At 34.6% G+C, this 21,304-nt stretch overlaps 1 protein-coding gene and 1 pseudogene across 3 annotated transcripts in view; one reads left to right on the plus strand and one right to left on the minus strand.

The window, feature by feature from the left end:
• CTNNA3 (catenin alpha 3) overlaps positions 1–21,304 on the plus strand; it is a 1,366,626-nt gene that overhangs the window by 284,913 nt on the left and 1,060,409 nt on the right. The window lies entirely within an intron of this gene.
• On the minus strand, positions 11,987–12,102 carry LOC118604287 (annotated as a pseudogene).

A 21,304-nucleotide genomic window follows, 5' to 3' on the forward strand; every position in this document is an offset into this window, starting at 1 on the left:
GTTATTATTTATGAGAATGGTGATAAGGATTTTTACTTCACAGGGAAGGGAAAGCACTGGAAACACTGGTATCTAGTAGATGCTTAATATGTTAATTTTTTTTCCATCCTTCCCTCTCGTCTCTTCCTCTTTGCTAATCTAAGTGGCTTTTCTTAGATCCTGCAAGTTGTTAGTACATCTCTTTAATTTACAAGTCATTATGTATTTTGATCTAAATCTCAGCTAAATCACGAGGGCCACTTTGGGACATTTCTTTTATAAACTCAACTTTGATATTTTTTTTCTGCCAGTATTCTCCATACTAAAGACAGAAAGATGGTAAATCCTGAAAAGGACAACACAGGAGCTTGTAAAAATGTAGAAAATATAATTGAAAATTAATTGGTAAGAAAGAAAACAGTACTGCAGCTTAAATAAAGGAACCCTGTCTCTTTGCATAAAGTGTAAAAGGAAGGAAGAGTACTTGGAACTCTGACATCTATACAGTAGATGCACAATACATAGCTCATGTGGTTCAGTCCTAGGGTGCTGGATTCTGAGTTTGATTGGCCAATCGAAAATAAAGTATAGATTATAAAAATGACATAGATGATAGAGAATTTGTTCATCTCTCTTGTGACCAAATCAAAGTTGTGACTGAGAGATGGAGCGAACAACAAGCAAAGTTGCCAGAGATATAGATGAACGCAAACACTACAACTAGGGAGAGAAATAATTAACCAATCAGCAATCATAGAAGGTAGAAGGGGTAGAAGATGCAAGGCTGCCCATCCAGAGCTGCGGAATGGGACAGAAGCTGCAGCAGCTGGCAGCTACAGATGCCTCTTGAAGGGATCGTGTCACTGAGTAGACTTTTGCGGTGATGGATCTGCTCGCTCTGAGCATCAGCATCAGGCCGGCTACTCCGAGTGTACCAGGGACTTACAGGGGTACACTGAGTTGTTGGACTGAGGGCCAGAGGTGAGGCTTTCCCTGGAAAGAAGTGATGGTAGTATCCATTGTTCCTCTGTTGAGCTCTCCCAACTGCCATAGATGAGATGTCATCTAACTGGATAACAGAGGTCATTCTGGCCAAAGATTCCCTAAAACTCCAACTCCCCAAACTTGTGGCCCAAGCCACATCCAGGTGTGTTGTTGGCAAGTCAGGTGTTCCTTGCTGAGCATCACCAAGACTCACACTGGTGGCAGCTAGCCTCAGTTTCTGGTGTGGTTTCTTGAGGCAACTATAAACATAGCATCTGTGGATTGCTTGCTGAATCTTAACAGGTGGCCCTAGACGGGCAAAGGCTGGGGCTAAAACTGGTTTGCTGCTGAATCTCTCACAGGACTGTTCCACTGGACACGTATCACACAAAGCTGCACTAATAAGACCGGGAGACTTAGGAGCTTTGGTTAGTACATAGAAACAGACACAAAGCAGCCAAAATGGGAAGACAAAGAAGTAGAAACCATATGAGAGAGCAGAACAGAGATCCAAGAATAATGGAGTCAAGCAATCTAACAGATGCAGAATTCAAAACACTGATTATAAAGATGCTCAATGAGCTTAGCAGAAGTGTAGATGAATTCAGTGAGAACTTTAACAAAGAAATAAAAAACATAAAAATGGAAATGGAAATTTAAAAAGGTAACCAGTCAGAAATGAAGAACACATATCTGAGTTGAAGCGTATATTAGAGGGAGTCAACAGAGTGGATAAAGAAGAAGATCGAATCACCAATATCAAAGATGTGGAAGCCCAGGATACTCAATTAGAATGGTAAAAAAAAAAAAGAAGAAGCCTATGTGATACTATTAAATGTAAAAATATCTATGTTACAAGGGTACCTGAAAGAAAACAAAAAGTTGAAGAACTATTTAAAGAAATAATGATGCAAAACTTCCCTAACCTGGTGAAGGAAATAGACATATAACCTCAGGAAGTTCAGAGAGTTCCCAAAAAGATGAACCTAAAGAAACCCACATCAAGACACATTATAATTAAAATACCAAAAGTTAAATACAAAGAGAGAATTTTAAAAGCAAGAGAAAAGCAGTTAGTTACCTACAGGGGAGCACTCATGACTGACAGTTGATTTCTCAAAAGGAACTTTTCAGGCCATAAGGGCTTGACCCAAAATATTCAATGTGATGACAACCCAGGATCTACAACCAAGAATACTATATCTAGCACAGTTATCATTTAGAGTCGAAGGACAGATAAAGAGCTACCCAGACAAAACTAAGCTAAAAGAATTTGTCAGCACTAAGCTAGTATTACAGGAAATGTTGGAGGGACTTCTTTAAGAAGAACAACACATGTATCAAAACCAGGAATAAAAAATGGTAATAACTACATTCCTATCAACAAGTATCACAAATGGAAAAGAATTAGTGCTCCAACTGAAGGATAGAGTGGCTGAATGGATAAGAAAACAAGACTCCTACATATGCTGCCCACAAGAGACTTACTTCAGATTAAAAGACACACACAGACTAAAAGGAGGGGAATGGAAAAAAATATTGCCTTGATTGACTTAGAGGGTAGTAGGCTGAATGAAGTGGGTCATATAGAGAAAGATAAATATCTCATGATTTCATGTACATGTGGAATCTAAAGAACAAAATCAAGAACAACAACAAAAGTGAAAATAAACTCAGATACAGAGAATATTTTGAGGCCTGCTAGATGGGAAGGTGGTTTAGGGGGATGTCAAAAAAAAAAAAATAGGTAAAGGGATTTCAGAAACATGGTGGAGTGAGAGATGTCTACAGATCTCTCCTCTTGACACAACCATAAGATGAACACTTAAAACTCAACAAGAAACATCCAAACTGCACATCAGCACGTCTGAGCATGGGATCTCTGCATAAGAGCACAGGTCAAAACCACAGGTGTATGGTGGTAGACTGGGATAAATAAAGAAGCTACCTCTTGCAGCCACCTGAGCTCCCTGTAGGAGGAGAGGAAGGGGAGAAGGTGTGGTGAGTTCACTTAGCAGCCCTGCCTGGGAGTGTTATGAGCAACATGTGGCTGGCATCAGGGCCCAGTCATCAGGGCAGAAAGCAGAGAAGCAGGATAACAAAGAAACAATAGTTGATTTTTACTAGCCGCAGTTACAAAACTGAGGCTGAGTGGCAGCCCCCAACCTCCAATCCAGAGGTCCCCTCTCCCCATACCCTCTGAGACTGCAAAACACCGCAGAGCCCCAGGGGAATCTGAGCAAATGCTACTGAAACTGTTGCTAACACTGACAGGGACTGAGCGTGAATAAATATAAGAAAATAAAAAAGCATTTTTAAGGCTTTACATAAAGCAGGAATCCAAGAGGCTTAGCTTAGATGCCACCTGCTGAAAACCAAAAGTACCTTCTTTGCAGCAGGACAAAGAGAGACCTTTATATAATAAATCTTTCTGGGGAAAAAGCTCAATAACTTCCATTTGTGCCCAGGCAGTGAAATAGTCCATTAAACACCATGCATAACCAAGGAGACAAGGCATCTCAGAAAGAGAAACATCTCAAGAAAATAAGCTTGTGGACATAGAAATAGGTGACTTAAATAACAGAAAATTCAGGATTGTACTTCTGAAAAAACTCAGTGAATTCCGAAACGAGTCATATCAACAATTTCAGGAACCGAAAAAAAAGACTAGATGAGCAGAGCAAGGAGATTGAAACCCTCAAGAAGAACAGAATAGATCTTCTGGATCACACTGCAAGAGTTCAAAAATGAAATAGCAAGCTTGGGAAATGGAGTCGACCAAATGGAGAAAAGGATCAGTAATATTGAAGACAGAAATCTAGAAATAAATCAGAAGAAAGAAGAGAGAAACCAAAGAATGAAAAATAATGAAAAAGAAATTTAAGAACTAGCTCATGCCATCAGGAGAGGAAACACAAAAATAATGGGCATTATCGAAGATGAGGAAAAGAAGCAGGGACTAAAAAGCATTTTCAGACAAATAGTTGACAAGAATTTCTCAAATCTAAGGACTGAGCCAGAGCTTGGAATTCAAGAAGTCAACAGAATATCCAATTATATCAATCCCAAAAGGGATTCAAAAAGACACATCGTATTAAAATTGTCAAAAATAAACAACTAAGACAGAATTCTCAGGGTAGCTAGGGAAATGAAAATGGTAATGTATAAAGGGAAACCCATTAGATTATCATCAGACCTCAGCGCAAACATTGCAAGCCAGAAAGGAATAGAATCAAATATTTAAATTATTAAGTGAAGGAACTACCAGCCTAGAATAATGGATCGAGCTAAGCTCTCCGTCAGATATGAAAGAGAAATTAAGGCCTTTCCAGACATACAAAAATTGAGGGAATTCTCCTCTATGAGGCCTGCACTCCAGGAAATACATAAAACAAAATAACAACAACAACAATAAAATATATAATTAGGAGTAAAGTGACTATCAGGCAAATAGAAGCAGAAGAGTTAAACTCTTACTAAAAACAAGGCATTATAAGCTTAAATAATAAGAAAATTACTATAGCAAGATAATAATGAATGTTCAGCATAAATAGGGACAAATTGAGATAACAGTGACTGAAAAAGGGAGGATTCAAAGATCCAAAGTCACAAAGGGGAATGTATATAAGGCACACATATAAGAAAATGGATGACTGATTATATATAATTATCCTTTTATATTCGTAATGGTAGCTACACACCAAAAATTCAGAACTGAAGTATATAATACAAAACAAGAAGAACCAGAGAGAAAACCCACAAAACCCAACCAAAATAAAGAAAACAGAAACACAAGGACAAGGAAGTGATGGAAACATCAAGCTACCAGAAAGCAAAAGATAAAATAGTTATAAGAAGACCTCGTACTTCAATAATCACTCTAAATGTAAATGGACTGAACTCAGCAATAAAAAGGCACGGAGTTGCAGAATAGATCAAAAAACACCACCCAACCACGTGCTGCCTCTAGGAGACACATCTCAGCTCCAAAGAAAAATACAGACTCAAAGTGAAAGGGTGGAAAATGGTATTTCAAACAAATGGCATTCAGAGAAACACAGAAGTAGCAGTACTAATATTGGATGAAATAAGTTCAAAATAAAAAAGGCAAAAAAGGAACATGTCTCAATAATAATGGGAATCATGCACCAAGAAGATATAACACTTATTAATATCTATGATCCCAGTCAGGGAGCCCCAAAATATGTAAAGCAATTACTAACAGAACTAAAGGGAGAAACAGACCAAAAAACTATCATAGTAGGGGACCTAATTACCCCACTGTCAAATATGGACAGATTTTCCAAACAGAAAATCAATAAGGAAATACTATCCTTAAATGACATATTAAACCAACTGGACATAATTGACATATACAGAGCCTTCCATCCCAAAACAGTATCTTATACTTTCTTCTCTAGTGAACATGGAAGATTCTCAAGAATCAACTACATACTGGGACACAGAGATAACCTCAACAAATATAAGAGGGTTGAAATCATGCTAACCATGTTCTCTGATTGTAATGCCTTGAAACTAGAGATCAACTGCAAAGAGAAAGCAGGAAGCACCACAAATACATGGATATTAAACAACGTGCTACTGAAGAATAACTGGGTCAGAGAAGAAATAAAAAGAGAGATCAAGAGATACATAGAAACGAATAACAATGATAGTACAACATATCAAAACTTTTGGGACATAGCAAAAGCAGTCATAAGAGGAAAGTTCATATCATTACAGACCTACCTCCAAAAACAAGAATAAGCCCAAATAAACAACCTTCATCTTAAAAAACTAGTAAAGAAAGAACAAATGAAGCCGGAAGTCAGCAGAAAGAAAGAAATCATCAAAATTAGAGCATAAATAAATAAAATTGAAAACCAAAAAAAAAAAAAAGCTGGTTCTTTGAGAAGCTTAATAAAATTGACAAACCCCTGGCTAGACTCACTAAAGAAAAAAGAGAAAGGACACAAATAAACAAAATAAGAGATAAAAGAGGGGAAATTACCACTGACTACAGAAATACAAAGGATCATACAAGAATACTATTAAAAAGTATATTATACCAAATTTAATAACCTTCGAAAAATACGTCCTTCCTAGACTGAATCAAGAAGAACTGGAAAATCTAAATAGACTGATAAGAGGTCTGGAAATTGAAACAATCATCAAAAATCTACCAAAAAGTAAAAGTCCAGGACCAGAAGGCTTCACCAGTAAATTCTACAAAACAGTCAAAGAAGATTTAATACCTATTCTCCTCAAACTCTTCCAAAAAATGGAAGAGGAGGCAATACTTCCCAACTCATTTTATGAGGCCAATATTACTCTAATACCAAAACATGGTAAGGATAACATAGACACAAAAAAATAAAACTACAGACCAATGTCTCTTATGAACACAGATGCAAAAATCCTAAATAAGATACTAGCAAACTGAGTACAGCAACATGTTAAAAAGATTATACACCACGATCAAGTGGACTTCATCCCAGAACACAGGGATGGTTCAACATAAGCAAATCAATTAATGAGATACACTACATAAATGAATTAAAAAATAAGAATTATATGATCATATCAATAGATGCAGAAAAAGCCTTTGACAAGATACAGCATTCATTTATGATATGATCAAAATACTTAACAAAATTGATATAGAAGGAAAGTACCTTAAAATAATAAAGACCATATCTGACAAACCCTCAGCTAACATTATACTTAATGGTGAAAAGCTAAAAACCTTCCCTCTAATATTAGGAACAAGACAAGGCTGTCCACTATCGCCATTGTTATTCAATATAACATTGGAGATCCTAGCAAATGCAATCAGACAAGAGAAAGATATAAAAGGCATCCAAATAGAAGATGAAGAATTTGAATTGTTGCTATTTGTAGATAACATTATTCTCTATATAGAAAACCCTAAAGACTTCACAAGAACACTACTAGAAACAATAAGCAAATACAGTAATGTCTCTGGATACAAAATCAATGTTCAAAAATCTATAGTGTTTCTATACTCTAATAATTAAGTGTCAGAAAAAGAAGTGGAAAAAATAATTCATTTTGGAACTGCAACAAAAAGAATAAAATACCTAGGAATTAATTTAACAAAACATGTGAAGGACCTATATAATGAAAACTATAAGACTCTATTAAAAGAAATCGAAGAAGATACAAAGAAATGGAAAGATATTCTGTGTTCTTGGGTTGGAAGAATCAACGTAGTGAAAATGACCTTATTACCTAAAGCATTATACAGATTTAATGCAATCCCCATCAAAATTCCATCAGTATTTTTTAAACAAATGGAATAAAAAATCATCAGTTTTGTATGGAAGCACAAAACACCCTGAATTGCCAAAACCTTCCTGAGAAAAAAGAACAAGGCAGATGCATCACTTTGCCCAACTTCAAATTATACTTCAAAGCGACAGTAATCAAAACGGCATGGTATTGACAGCAAAACAGACACACAGACCAGTGGAACAGAATCAAGAGTCAAGAAGTAAACCCATATTTATGTGGGCAAATAATTTTTGACAAAAAAGCCAAAAACATACAGTGGAGAAAGAAAAGCCTCTTCAATAAATAGTGCTGGGAAAACTGAAAAGCCACTTGCGAAAGAATGAAACTAGACTGTTGTCTATCACCACACTCCAAAATTAACTCGAAATGGATTAAGGACCTGAATATAAGACTTGAAAAAATAAAATGCATAGAAGAAAACTCATGGACCTTGGACTTAAAGAGGATTTTGTGAATTTGACCTCAGAGGCAAGGGAAATAAAAACTAAAATAAATGAACGAGACTACATCAAACTAAAAAGATTCTGCTCAGGAAAAGCAACCATCAACAAGGTAAAGAGACAACCATCCGAATGGGAAATTATATTTGCAAGCAACCTCTCCAATAAGGGCCTAATATCCAAAATATACAAAGAGTTCATATGACTCAATAACAACAAAAAAGCAAATGATCCAATCAGAAAATGGGCAGAGGACCTGAACAGACACTTACTTTCCCCTAGAGGACATACAAATGGCCAACAAATATATGAAAAGATGCTCAGTATCGCTAGTTATTAGGGAAATGCAAATCAAACCTCAGATACCATCTCGCACCTGTTAGAATAGCTATAATCAACAGGACAAGTATTAACAAATGTCAGAAACTATGTGGAGATAAAAGAACCCTCATACACTGCTGGTGGGACTGCAAATTGGTATAGCCACTGTGGAAAACAGTATGGAATTTATTCAGAAAACTAAAAATTGATCTAGCATATGATCCAGCAATCCCTCTACTGTGTATTTATCGTGAAGACTTGAAAACTATATCTGAAAAGATATTTGCACACTGATATTCATAGCAGCATTAATCACGGTGACCAGGACATGGAAACAAGCAGTGTCCTACGATAGTTGATTGGCTAAAAAAGCTGTGGTACATATATACAATGGAATATTACTTAGCCATAAGAAGAGATGAAATATTGCTATTTTCGACAACATGGATGAGCCTCAGGATAATCATACTAAGCGAAACGAGCCAGACAGAAAAAGTTGAAAATCACATGAAACACTTATATGGAATATATTCCTAAAAGCAACAAATGAGCAGGACAAACAAACAGAGACTCATGGACATGGACTATAGACTAGTGGTTACCAGTGGAATGGGGGAGGAGGGTAGAGGTTGATGGCGTAAAGGGGATCAAATATAGAGGGGTAGGAGAAGGGTGAAGTGTTGAAAGGGGATCAAATATATGATAGTTAAAGGAAACTGGATTTTGAGTGGTAAACACATAATAGAATATACAAAAGTGCAATGATAATGTACACCTGAAAATTGTATAATCGCATTAACCAATATTACCCCAATAAACTTAGTTTAAAAAAAAGGTAAAGGGATTAAGCATTAGAAATAGATATTTGGCGAATAGACATAGAGATGTAGAGTTAATAGCATAAGAAATATGTATGGGGAAAGAGGGGTCCTAGATTTAGTGGGTTGATCACTTTGTGAGTTATGTGGATTTCTGATCATTGTGCTGTACAACTGAAACTGGTATGTTTTTGAATGCCAACTATAATTTAAAAAATCATTGCATTGTACAATGTAAATAATAGCAACTAATTGTCTATTATGTTTCAAGAAAGTAAAATGAACTATGGATGTTTGAGTGGCCCTCAATTGCATCGCTCTCCTGCCCAGGCATAGAACCAGGATTCTTTCTTGCTTTGTTTTGCCAGTTAAGGTACATCTTTATCTCTATGGTAGTCATCATTACCAATCATTATTGTTTTTTATTTGTGATTTCTTTTGGTCTTACTCTGTTAGAGAAAACATTGCAAGAAATAGCTATGATCTCCTATGATACTGGCATGCACTGGTACCTGCTATGACTCTGCTCTCCCAACTCTAAGAGCTAAGTCTCTCATGGCCTCCACTGTAGATCTCTGTCTTTCCCAAGACTACTTAATTAAAAAAGGCATTGCAAGAGCAAGAATGAGAGAGAGAGAGATATATTGTTATTCTCACCCCTCTTCCAAATCCTATTCTTTAGAATATTCAGGCTGTAGATCGACCCCTTTTGGCTCTACTTCCTTTCTACATTCTCCTTGTCTCTTCCTCTGTATCTGGTTTAGAAACACTGACTTCTTCAACCCTGACAGCACGTTAGCTTTGAAATGCCCACATGATAACTACCATTCTTTCTCTTGGGGTTTGATTGTGTTCTTTAAACATTCAGGCCACGGGTGAAGATCCTGTGGAAAATGGATTTATTTCCTAATGCTGAACACCACTGTCATGTGAACACTGCTACCCTTTCTCCAAATCTGGATTTTTTTTTATTGTTGGGACCTGGCAATCTGCTTGCATGTTCTAGAACACATTCTATTTGTAATTTATACTGAGATTATTTTCTGTTGACAAATATAAGCTGGCCTATTTACGTGCTTTAAGCCAGTAGTTTTCCAAACTCTATCATCTTTGATCTTGGCTTCTACTTTTACCTTATTGGTCTTGAGTTTCCAAGCATAGTTCAAATCTGAGCTCTGATGATTATAACAGGGTACTCTTTTACTCCTCTTTCTGATAATGTAATCGATGTTTGTATATTTGTCTTTATTTTTATCCACTTTTTAAAGGTATAATTCACATACAACAGTCACTCATTTGTTTTTTATTCCCTTTTCCAAGGACTTTTCATACTTTTAAATAAATTGTGCCCAACTTATGCTTTAGTTATTAATCTACATACAAAGTAAAAGAGGCACAGGTTTCAGGAGAAGTGGTTGCATTGTTCTATGGCATAGTTTTCTGCATAGTATATTTTAGAATAATTAACTCATTTCCTTAAAAGATTCATGTCTTGGGGACTCTTCTAAATCCTATGAAAAGTTATCTTATAGTCTAACAGGCTGTGGAGTTAGAAATGTTTTTCTTGGGTTCAAAACCTTTTTTTTCCCCTAGTTTCATCCCTTTTTACTGAATGTTTTACTTTTTAAGCCTCTTTCTATTTTCAGTTCAGGTAAAAGTAATCAAAAAAAAAAATCAAGGGCAGGACAATTTGAGAAGAAAAACTAACTTGCAAAACCAAAAAATGGGTCTGAAATAATACTTTTGGAAGAGTTCTGAAGATTATAGTAGACTGTAAACCCAAAATGTAAAATTACACTCTTTTTAAAGGAACAAGAATTTTCTGAGTTTTGAGGTGAAAGCATAGGTTATAGAAGCAAAATATTTAAAATATGACCTTCTATGCAATATGTGCTCCCTCATACAGGAATCATGGATTTATTTTTAACTCTCTACACAGTGCCTGACATATACTGGACTATCAATAAATGATGAATAAATGGATAATTTATATTCAATATTGCTTAAATGGTCGAAACTAAAAAGATCAATGACCAACAGCTGTTGGTTCAAGGCAGCTGCATAATGTACAGAGAATAACATGATTTGCAACTCTGCTTTTTAAAGATTTAAATCATTTCTGATGATATTATATTGTTCTATGTGCTATTATTTTTTCCCCATCTAAGCTGTGTTAAACAATTGAAGTTATATTTCTTTGAAGATTTTGTGCTCATTAATTTTTGGATACTCCATTTAAGTTCACCATCCAGCATCTAGTAGAATATTCATTTTCTACTCATTTTCATCAGAGGAAGTCCGTATACTATTAGGTATTATTTCAAAACAAATAGCCTGCTATTTTTAATGAAGTAATTGAATGGAAACTATGAGTTGTAGTTGACACACTTGAGAATGGTTAGGTGTAGACTCAGGTCCCATAACTACAAAGAGAGTTGAGCATCACATATACTTTAGGCATGGAATATCATGTTGGTGCTGTTCTGTGTTAGGTTACTTCTTTGTGAACATCTTGCTTCCTTGATTCTGTTTTTATTTTCCATGTAAGTCTCAGGAAATTTTTATTTTGATGATAATTGTTTTAGCTGAAAGAGCCCGTCAAAGAATTTGAAATAAGAAACATATAGTCAAACACACAAATCTATCAATTTGAAGCTAATAAAAACAAGATAACAATATCCTAAATTCTGACATAATTTTGCTTTTGGATATTCATTGTATTTTCTACAAATTTATTTCATAGCAGAAAAAAGGTTAAACTCTGCCAACACTATCAAACACTCTATAAAGACTGAATATAAAGGTGGTGTTAAAATAGGTTTGTTTAATATGTACAGTTTAAAGTATACAATTCAATAGTTTTTAGTATCATTACTGAGTGGTGCAATGATCAATAAATCTAATTTTAGAACATTTTCGTCGCTTCCAAAAGGAACCCTGTACTCATTAGTAGTTGTTCAGCTTATGTTCCCCCCTCTCCATCCCGTCCTAGGCAACTGCTAATCTGCTCTATAGATTTGCCTGTTCTGGACATTTCATATAAATGAAATTATACAATGTGTCTTTTTATGACTGGCTTCTTTGATTTAGCATAAACTTTTCTTTTTTAAAATTATTTATTATCATTTGTGCCTACAGCACCCGGTCTTCCTAGGTGGTTTCCCATCCAAGTACTAATCAGGCTCAACCCTGGTTAGCTTCCAAGATCAGACATCGGGCTTGTTCAGGGTGGCATGGCCATAAACCATGGACTGTGGCTCCACTGGGGTGTGAACCAGGACCTTCTGTATGTAAAGCAGATGTACTAACTGCTATTCTATGGAACCACGTCGAGCATAAACTTTTCACGATTCATCCATGTTATAGCATGTATCAGTACTTTGTCCCTTTTTATTGGTAAATGATATTTCACTATGTAGATATACTGCATTTTATTTGTCCATTCATCAATTGACAGACATTGGCATTATTTACACTTTCTGGCCATTGTTAATAATGCTGCCATAAACATTTGTGTATAAGTATTTATGTGGACATATATTTTATTTCTCTTGAGTATATACTGAGGAGAGGAATTGCAGGGCCATATGGTACCTCTATGACTAACATTTTGAGAAACTGCCAGTTACTTTTCCAAAATGGCTACACCATTTTACAATTCTATTACAAATGTGTGAAAGTTCTGTTTTCTCCACATCCTTGCCAACGCTTGTTATTGTCTATCTTTTTGATCATAGCCATCCCAGTGGGTGTGAAGTGGTATCTCATTATGGTTTTATTTGCATCTCCCTGATGGCTAATGATATTGAACATCTTTCACATGCTTGTTGCCCATCTGCATATCTTTGGAGAAATGCCTATTTAGATCCTTTCCTACTTTTTAATTGGATTGTCTTTTATTATTTATTTTTATAGTTCTTTATATATTTTAGATGCAAAACCCTTATCATATGTGATTTATGAAAATTTTCTACCATTCTGCTTTCACTTTCCTGATAGTATCCTTTGATACAAAAAGAGATTAGTTTTGATGAAGTCCAGCATATACATGTTTTTCTTTTATCGTTTGTGCTTTTATTGTCATATCTAAGAAACCACTGTCTGGTCAAAAGTTATAAAAATTTATTTCTATGTTTTCTTTTAAGATTTACTCCTATGCTTTCTTTTATAGTTTTAGCTCTTATATTAAGATATGTGATCCATTTTGTGTTAATTTTTACATACAATATGAGGTAGAAGTCCAGCTTCCTTCTTTTGCATATATATCTTTAGTTGTTCAAGCATCATTTGTTGAAGACACTATTCTTTTTTCACTGAGTTGTCTTGGTGTCCCTGTTGAAAATCAATTGAGTATAAATTTAAGGGTTTATTTTCAGACTCTGTTCTATTCTATTGATCTATATGGCTGTCTTTAAGCCACTAACATGCTTTCTTATATTTTTTGAGTAAAGTTTAAAATTGGAAAGTGTGAATCCTCCAACTATGTTCTTTTCAAAAATTGTTTGATTATTCTGGGTTCATAGACATATTTTCATATGAATTTTAGGTTCATCTTGTTGATCTCTGTAAAAAGCGTTATTAGCATTTTGATAGAAATTACCTTGGACTTATAGTTTAATTTGGAATATTGCCATCATAACAACATTAAGTCTTCCAGTTCATGACATGAAAAGTTATCCTGTTTATTTAACTATTTTCTAATTTCTTTTAATGATGTTTTGTAATTTTCAGTGAATTGTTAAATTCATTACTATTTTATTTTTTTGAAGGTATTATAAGTAGAGTTCTTTCCTTACTTTTATTTTCATATCATTTACTACAAGTGTATAGATATATCCTAGATCATGTTATTTTCAAATAGAAATAGGTTTACTTCTTCCTTTCCTATCTAGATGACTTTTATTTATTTTTATTTCTTGATTTATCTGACTAAAACTTATAGTGGAATAGTGAATGGAAGTGAAAGAGGACATTCTTGTCTTATTTCTGATCATAGAGAAAAAGCATTTAGTCTATCATCATTAAGTATGACCATAGCTGTGGGTTTTTCATAGATTCCCTTCATCAGATTGGAAAATATTTTTTCTTTTTTGACTGAAATTGAATGTCTCTGAGTACATATTTCTTACAAATTAAACAGTGAATAAAACTGAGAATGAAGGTTCAACTCTCATTGGGGTATAAGAACTATAAAATCTTGAAGAATCATAGCTGGACAATTAGACCAAGGGTGATGTACTATCACTTTTCTTGTGCATTATGTTTTTAAGCAGTCTTCCTTCAATATCTAGGTCTTCCAAGTACAATAATTTTTTTTTCATACTTATTGTGGAAACAGTCCTATTCTATTAACTTGCCTTTTAGAGATATGTGTCTCATGCCTTTGAGTGTCCTACGAATTTGGGTAATGATCAAGATTTAGTGTGAACTGTAGTAATTCTAAGTCATTTATGTGGCAGTTATCTATCTTGGACTTGAATGACCATTGCTATAAATTTATAAGGTATTTAGTGATGTTTATCATCAAAGGTAGTCTTATGCTTTATTTTGACTGTACAGGTTGTGATATATTTAGTCATAAAGTCATTTTGATGGCAATAAAGAAATGAAGGGATTTTTGTTGACTCTGGTATGTAAATATGAAATACATTTTTGAATGGTTTATTTTTGCACTAGAGGAAAACACCAACTTTCTGGGGGTTGTCCACATTCCAGCATCTTGCATCTGTTACATTTATGAAAGAAACAAGGCAGAAAAAAAGAGTAGTTAGTCATCTGTTGATTCCATTTGGTGCTAAACACATACTTGTCTCTAGAGTACAAGAATGCTAATTTATTTTATGTATCAGGGTACATTGTAGCCATTTCTACACACATGAGTATTTAAATTGGCAAAATCTAAATAGTGAATATTCTGCATATAGATGGTCTATGCTTGGTATATAGTTCTTGAGTAAGGCAAAATCTTTGTTAAATAGGGTTCTGGGTTTTAATTACAACTTAGTTTCTGGTCAGCAAGCAATGACCTTTTGACTATAGCTGCTATCTATATGCATTGTGGTAAGCATGAAATATGACATATAAAACTCACAAGTGAATCCTAGTATATACAGGGCAACTTGTTCTAGGATCTGTCTCAGGAATGAGAGATAAAACAGGAAGCTTTGTGCTGTGTGTTTCTGTGTCCTTTATCTGTTTTCTTAGGTATAACTAGACAGTTTTCTAGTATTTTGTCTGCATATGTGATAGGATAAATTTTGTATGTGTGATCAGTAAGGTGTTTCAAATCGTTAATTACAAATTTTTAATTTGGCTTGATGTTCATTCATTTATTCATTAAATATTTACCGAGTACCTTTCAAGTGTCCTCATGAAACTTACATTCCATTGCAGAAGACAAAAAACAAACATGACTACAGCTGCTATCTATATACACAGGGACATTTTCAATTCTGATAATTTTCTGTTTCTTGCTCTGGGTGCTGGTTACATGGTGTGTTTAGCTTGGAAAAAATCATTTGACTGTATGCTTATAAGCATACTGAAAGCATAACTGTTGGTTGAACTTTTAGATAGAGTGACAAGAGGAGTCCTCAATAAATAGTCCATTTTTGAGTAAAGACTCAAAAGAAGTGAGAGAATGAGTCAATCATGGATGTAGAAGATTGTGCCAACAATGTGATGGCCTAAGGTAGGAATATGCCTGGCTTTTTAGAGAAACAGCAAGGAGGTACATATAACCGGATCACAGTAAGCAAAGATATTAGTAGAAATGAGATCCGAAAAATATGTAAGATGCTTTTAACAGAGAGGTGACTTGTTAGAGATTATAAGAGATCAGATTCTAGATAAATGTGGTTAAAAGTGATAGAATTTGCTGACAGACTAGATGTGAGATTTGAGAGAGAAGTAAAGAATGACAACAAGGTTTCTGTCCTGGACAACTGGAGGAATTGCCATTTATGAACTTGTGAAGACTATGAGAGTAGTGGGTTGAGGGGCACTATCAAGAGCTTAGGTTTTGATATGTTTGAGAAGCCTATCAAAAGCCAGCTGACTTTTATGTCAGCTTTTTTGGCTTTCTTTTACCAAGGCATTTTGAAATGTTCATCTGCTTTCCTATGAAGCATTTCTTACCTTCCCCATGCTTTTCCTTAATAATTTCTAGAGAGCAGAGGACTTCAAAGTGGTGGCTATTCTTTTTTTTTTTTTGTATTTCCTCATAGCCCTTACTTAGTTCAATTCTACTGCATAAATACTTGTTGAAATCAATATCTCAGAATGCCCCCAACTTAACAAGATTATTAACCTATTTCTCTTTTCCTCAATCAAATGGATTCAATTATCGGTTAATGTAGGGAGCACTAACTTAACTTTCTGAAAAGCATGTCAAATAGGGGCTATCTTTACCTGCCTTCTGTTCAGGTCTTGTTTCCTGCTGGGGAATGTATTTAGAAATTAGATATATTCTAGAACAGCCTGAGATACATAGCAATAGAAATTGTTATCACCAGCTTTTTAGAAGAGGCCTAGGCCAGAACACTTTATAGTTCATTGGCAAATATATTTAGCCTAATTGGGGACACAGTTAAAGAAGTACCTTTCAATTCTAGACTGAGTGTATCTTAATTTCCTTTTACAAAATTAGAATTACTTTCTCATGGAAAAGTAATTTTTTTTTTTATGGCAGTAACCCTCAAAGTTTTCCAATGTCTTTAAAGTGGTGAGAGGTGTTATTAATTCATTTCAGTCACTCTGTGCCAGCTCCCGTACAAGGCCCAGGGGATGAAAAAAATAAGATATTAATTTGGTCCCCATAGCAACCCATTTGGTGAGAGACAGATGTACCAATGATTATCGCAAGAGGTAATGGTTTAATATGTACTATATTACTGCTATGTAAGCACTAATGGAGCACATGAGTGCATCTGTGGGTAATAGAACATGAGAATTCAAGATGTCTTGAATGATGAATAGACATTTACCAAGATATGTGATAGAAGACTGGAACATATCTCATGCAAATGCACCTGTGCAACCTCATGTGATTCTGTGTAGCAAAAGAAAAGAGTTCCTCTGAAAGAAGTGGTAGGAAGTGAGGCTAGAGAGAGAAGCTAGAGTCAGACCATGCTTGTGTATAATAAGCAATATAAGTTTTATTATGTGTGGATTAACAGTCACTTGAAAACTTTAAATTGGAAAGTAGTTTTCATGTTTGAATTTTAGAGAGACACCTTTGAATGTATTATCGAGAAAAGATTGTTAGTCAAAAAGTTCTGTCTCTTGTTAAATATTTCTCTAATTTGTTCTTTCCTTCTTATATTTACAAACCCTTCCTTAGTTTTGTCACTAATCATTTCTCTCCTAGACTGGTACTAGTAGTGAGGAAAAGAACCAGGTTACACATTGGAGAAATAGTTAATGAGTAGAATAACAGACCTTACTTAATGGTGAGATGAGGGAATGGAAGAGTCAAGGATATCCTCAAGATTTTTGTTAGCTGGATATGAGGCCATTCAGTCTGAGCATGTTGGAGTAGAAACATTTTTGGGGATGTGTGTAAGAAAGGCAGTGGATTCAATTCTGGACATGTTTGAGACCCAGCATGAGTTATGCACTTGAAGCTCAGAAGAGAGATAAATACCTGTCAGTTTAAATTTGCTATTCATTGTCATCTAAGAAGATAGAAGCAAACATTTTAATTGGCCAATAGTTTGCTCTATAGAGAGAAGTCAAGTAAGAAATGCTGAAAAAATGTTGCACACTAAAACATTTAATCTCATCAGTACCCTGTAAAGTAGCACATGAGTGCATCTGTGAGTAACAGAACATGAGAAATCAAGATGTCTTGAAGGATGAATAGATAGGCACTCATTTTGTAGCTAAAGTAGGGTTAATTATTCTATTCAAAATCTGCTATTTGAGTGTCTATATGTTGGCGTTCTACCCTCAAAGCTCATGCTATTTTCATTATGAGACAGACTTCCTGCTTTGGAGTTGCTAAGCATTTGCCTCATGCCTGTTCACTACTGTAGGCTCCTCAGGCCCAGGGACAGGTGTTATTTATCTTTCCAATCTCTTTCAAGGTCAGATACACATATGCATATAAAACATGAGACTATATTCATAAGGCTCACAGAAACATCTCTGCTAATACTTCAGAGCAGAGGTCAGAGAGTCTTTATGTTTGACCAATTTGGATTTGAATGTTTTTAAATGGAGCAGATACTCTATAGTGTATGAGGGCCTCACTACTTCCAATTCACTTACATCTGGCCTTTTCATGTTTCCTGCTTAGAATAAATATCTGAGTTTACAGCCTTAGCTTTAAAGTCACACCTTACTGTAGGTGTTTCAAGCTTGTTGAATTAGACTAAAAAGCCAAATAGTTTTTGTTTTCCTTTGGAAAAAAACCTGTTAAATTATCATTACTAAGATGCCATATTTAGAATTTTTTACATCAAAGGTAGATAGAAATAGTCCAGATGATATTTATAGTTTCACTCTTTCCCTGTATTCTATATTTTTATATTTCTCCCTATATCTTATATTTTTGAACAGTAAACTTATGGATCACACTTCATTTTCTAGTCTTATAGTTTTGGCCTGAGGTTTTCTTATCAGATTTGTTCTGAAACTGATTAAGGAGTGTATTTATAATCTGAGTTGTATTATTTATAACAGTTATTCATCAATTAGATATACCTGAAATACATATTCTGTGTTGGGCCACCATAGAATTGCAGGGTTGTGGGAAAATCCTTTGACAGATTTGGGGAGCAGACGATGAAGCTACTGGCAACAAATAAAAATAATGTTGTGTAGAAAGAGTGCTAAGACAGGAGCCAATCCTAGATTCTATTCATAGCTGGGGTATTAAATGGGAAAGAGAATAGAGAGTTTTTTTTCATATAGGAAGTATCATACCTGTTCAGTAAATGTTGGCTTTCTTAAATACAATTTAACCCACCAGTTTTTATTAATCACGTGTGCCTTTGGACAAGTGTCCTTTCAAGAGTTAGGGATAATATTTTTTATATCCCTCATGGGATTCTTTGTGAAAGAATGAATAGAAACATGTTGAATAGGATAAACCACTACATGAATTTAAGGGATTATTAATTAGGAAGTTTCATCAACATCCTTGGGCTTGTTGTTTGACTAGGTGTTAAAATCCAACTTAATGCTCACAGGTGTTAATAGTCTATACTTTAGAGAACAAGTTTTCTGATTTATGGATATTGAATCTTGTTAGGTTGAGTGATGAAATATACACACAAATGGAAGAGAAGTGTGAAGTATAGTAACTGGGTCTTGATGAAGTAACTCATTATTTTTCTGTTTTAGTCACATGGTAGATAATTTCAGATAGAATTTATTTTTTAGATATAAATTTTGGAAAATAATAGACAGATGTAATACATATTTGCTTCAGATGGATAGAAAATGAATGTATTACATTTCTCAACTTTATATATACATTTTCTTTACTAACACAATAGTCTGTGTTAGAATTAACTAACGATGTTTTCCTAAGAGATTTCCTTGGAGTTATTAATATTCAATTTGGTGTATTTCAACTACTGAAGGTATACATTAATGGCTCAGAATGCAAAACTTGGGGATATCTTAATACTATTATCAGTTTTCTATTTGAATTCGAAGAACTCTTTTATATTTTTTTTGAATGTGTCCTATTAATTTGAAATAGAAAATGGAAAATAAGAATTGAAAAGCAGTAAAGACCTTACTGAGCTATTCCTCTTGGGCAAGGATGTAGCTGCTTCATAATGTTTTGATTAGAAAATCTTGTAGTTTTTTAAAATTTTTATTTTTTTCTCAAAACTTTCTTTGCATCTCTACAGTCTCTTCTTTCACCATCTTATATCCCCCAGCTAAGTTAAGACTAAGTATTCTACTTCTTACTTTATGTTGGAAAAAAACATTTAAAGTAGCAGGTGTTTGTACTACTTTGTTTTCTGATAGAACGTGAAGCTGCCCAGTGACCAGTGAAACAGTTAGCAGGCAGCATCTTGGCAGAGAGAAGGCTGCGGGTAGAAGCCAACCAAGGATGGCATCCAAAAAGCAAAATATCCATGACCTTTTCTGTTGCACATCTTCTTAGTCTTACAAAAACAAAATTGCTCTTTATAAACTCCTTTCCTGCCCCTATCAGAGTGGTTTTGTCAGCTCCAGGAACTGCATTTGAACACCTGGAAGAGAAACTTGGTCATTTGCATGTTCTGCTTTCTTGAGCAGAGTATCTACTGAGCTGTTCCACTTGGGAGGGATGTAGCTTAGTAAGGAAGTTTTCTCTGATTCTCTGAAATGAGGGTTTGTTCAAGGGTCCCTGGAATGAGTTTCTGTGAAAATTCTTTAGCTTTGCCCTTTCCGATGGTCAGGCTGTGGGAGCTTTATTTTCTTATTTGTATTTTTCAAACATTTAGATATTTTCCTTTGCCCTTTTAAAATAAAAGCCCTCAATATGGGTGAAAGATACTTACAAATGAATTGCTTATCCAGTTTGCTCATTCTTTCCTTAATATCTTGGGAATAAGACACAGGAAGATTCGTAAATTATTTACACTAGTGTTCTTATTAAGAGAAGTCACAAATTGTGAATATTTGCTTGGCTTTACTAACATTTTTGTTTGTTAGATTTTATGTAAACTTTTTAATTAAAGTATAAGATAGATTCAGAAGAATGTACAGCTTATAAGCAGACAGTCCAATGAATTTTCCAAGCTAAACACACCATGTAACCAGCGCCCAGAGCAAGAAACAGAAATTGAAAATGTGCCTATGCCCCTTGGTCTCTAATCATTCCTCAAGAGTAACCACTATTCTCTTGTTTAAACATACATTAGTTTTGCTTGAGTTTGAATTTTATATAGATGGAATCAAACAATATGTGCTCTTTTGTATCTGGTGTTTTTTAGTCCATATTTCATGTTTCTCCATGAAGCTATATTTTGTTCATTCTCATTACTTTGGGTTGTTTCCAATTTGGGGTTATTATGAAGAGTGTTTTCTGTGAACACATTTTCATATGTCTTTTAATGAACATATGGACACATTTCCACATGTGTGAATCCTCTCCTAGGAGTGGAATAGCTGCTTATGGCGTTTATGTAAGTTTGGCTTCAGTAGATATTATCAAACAGTTTTCCAAAGTAGCTATATTAAACAGTATCTCTAATATTTAATGTAAAGATAGATATAGTTTAATTTCACTCTTCAGCTTTCTATGATATTGTCATGCACAAATTTGTCCATACTCTCTAGATTATATGTACTTTCTACAAATTTGACTTCTTGGAGTAATCATATACAAAATTTTTTACCCCTTCTGAGCTTAACTTTCTCTTGTTCATTTGTTTATTCATTTCTTCAAAAAATTATCTTAAGCTCCAAATATGTGCCATATAATACTCAGTAATGAGATAC

The sequence above is a fragment of the Rousettus aegyptiacus genome, unplaced genomic scaffold (genome assembly GCF_014176215.1).
Source record: "Rousettus aegyptiacus isolate mRouAeg1 unplaced genomic scaffold, mRouAeg1.p scaffold_m13_p_6, whole genome shotgun sequence".
Taxonomy (NCBI): domain Eukaryota; kingdom Metazoa; phylum Chordata; class Mammalia; order Chiroptera; family Pteropodidae; genus Rousettus; species Rousettus aegyptiacus.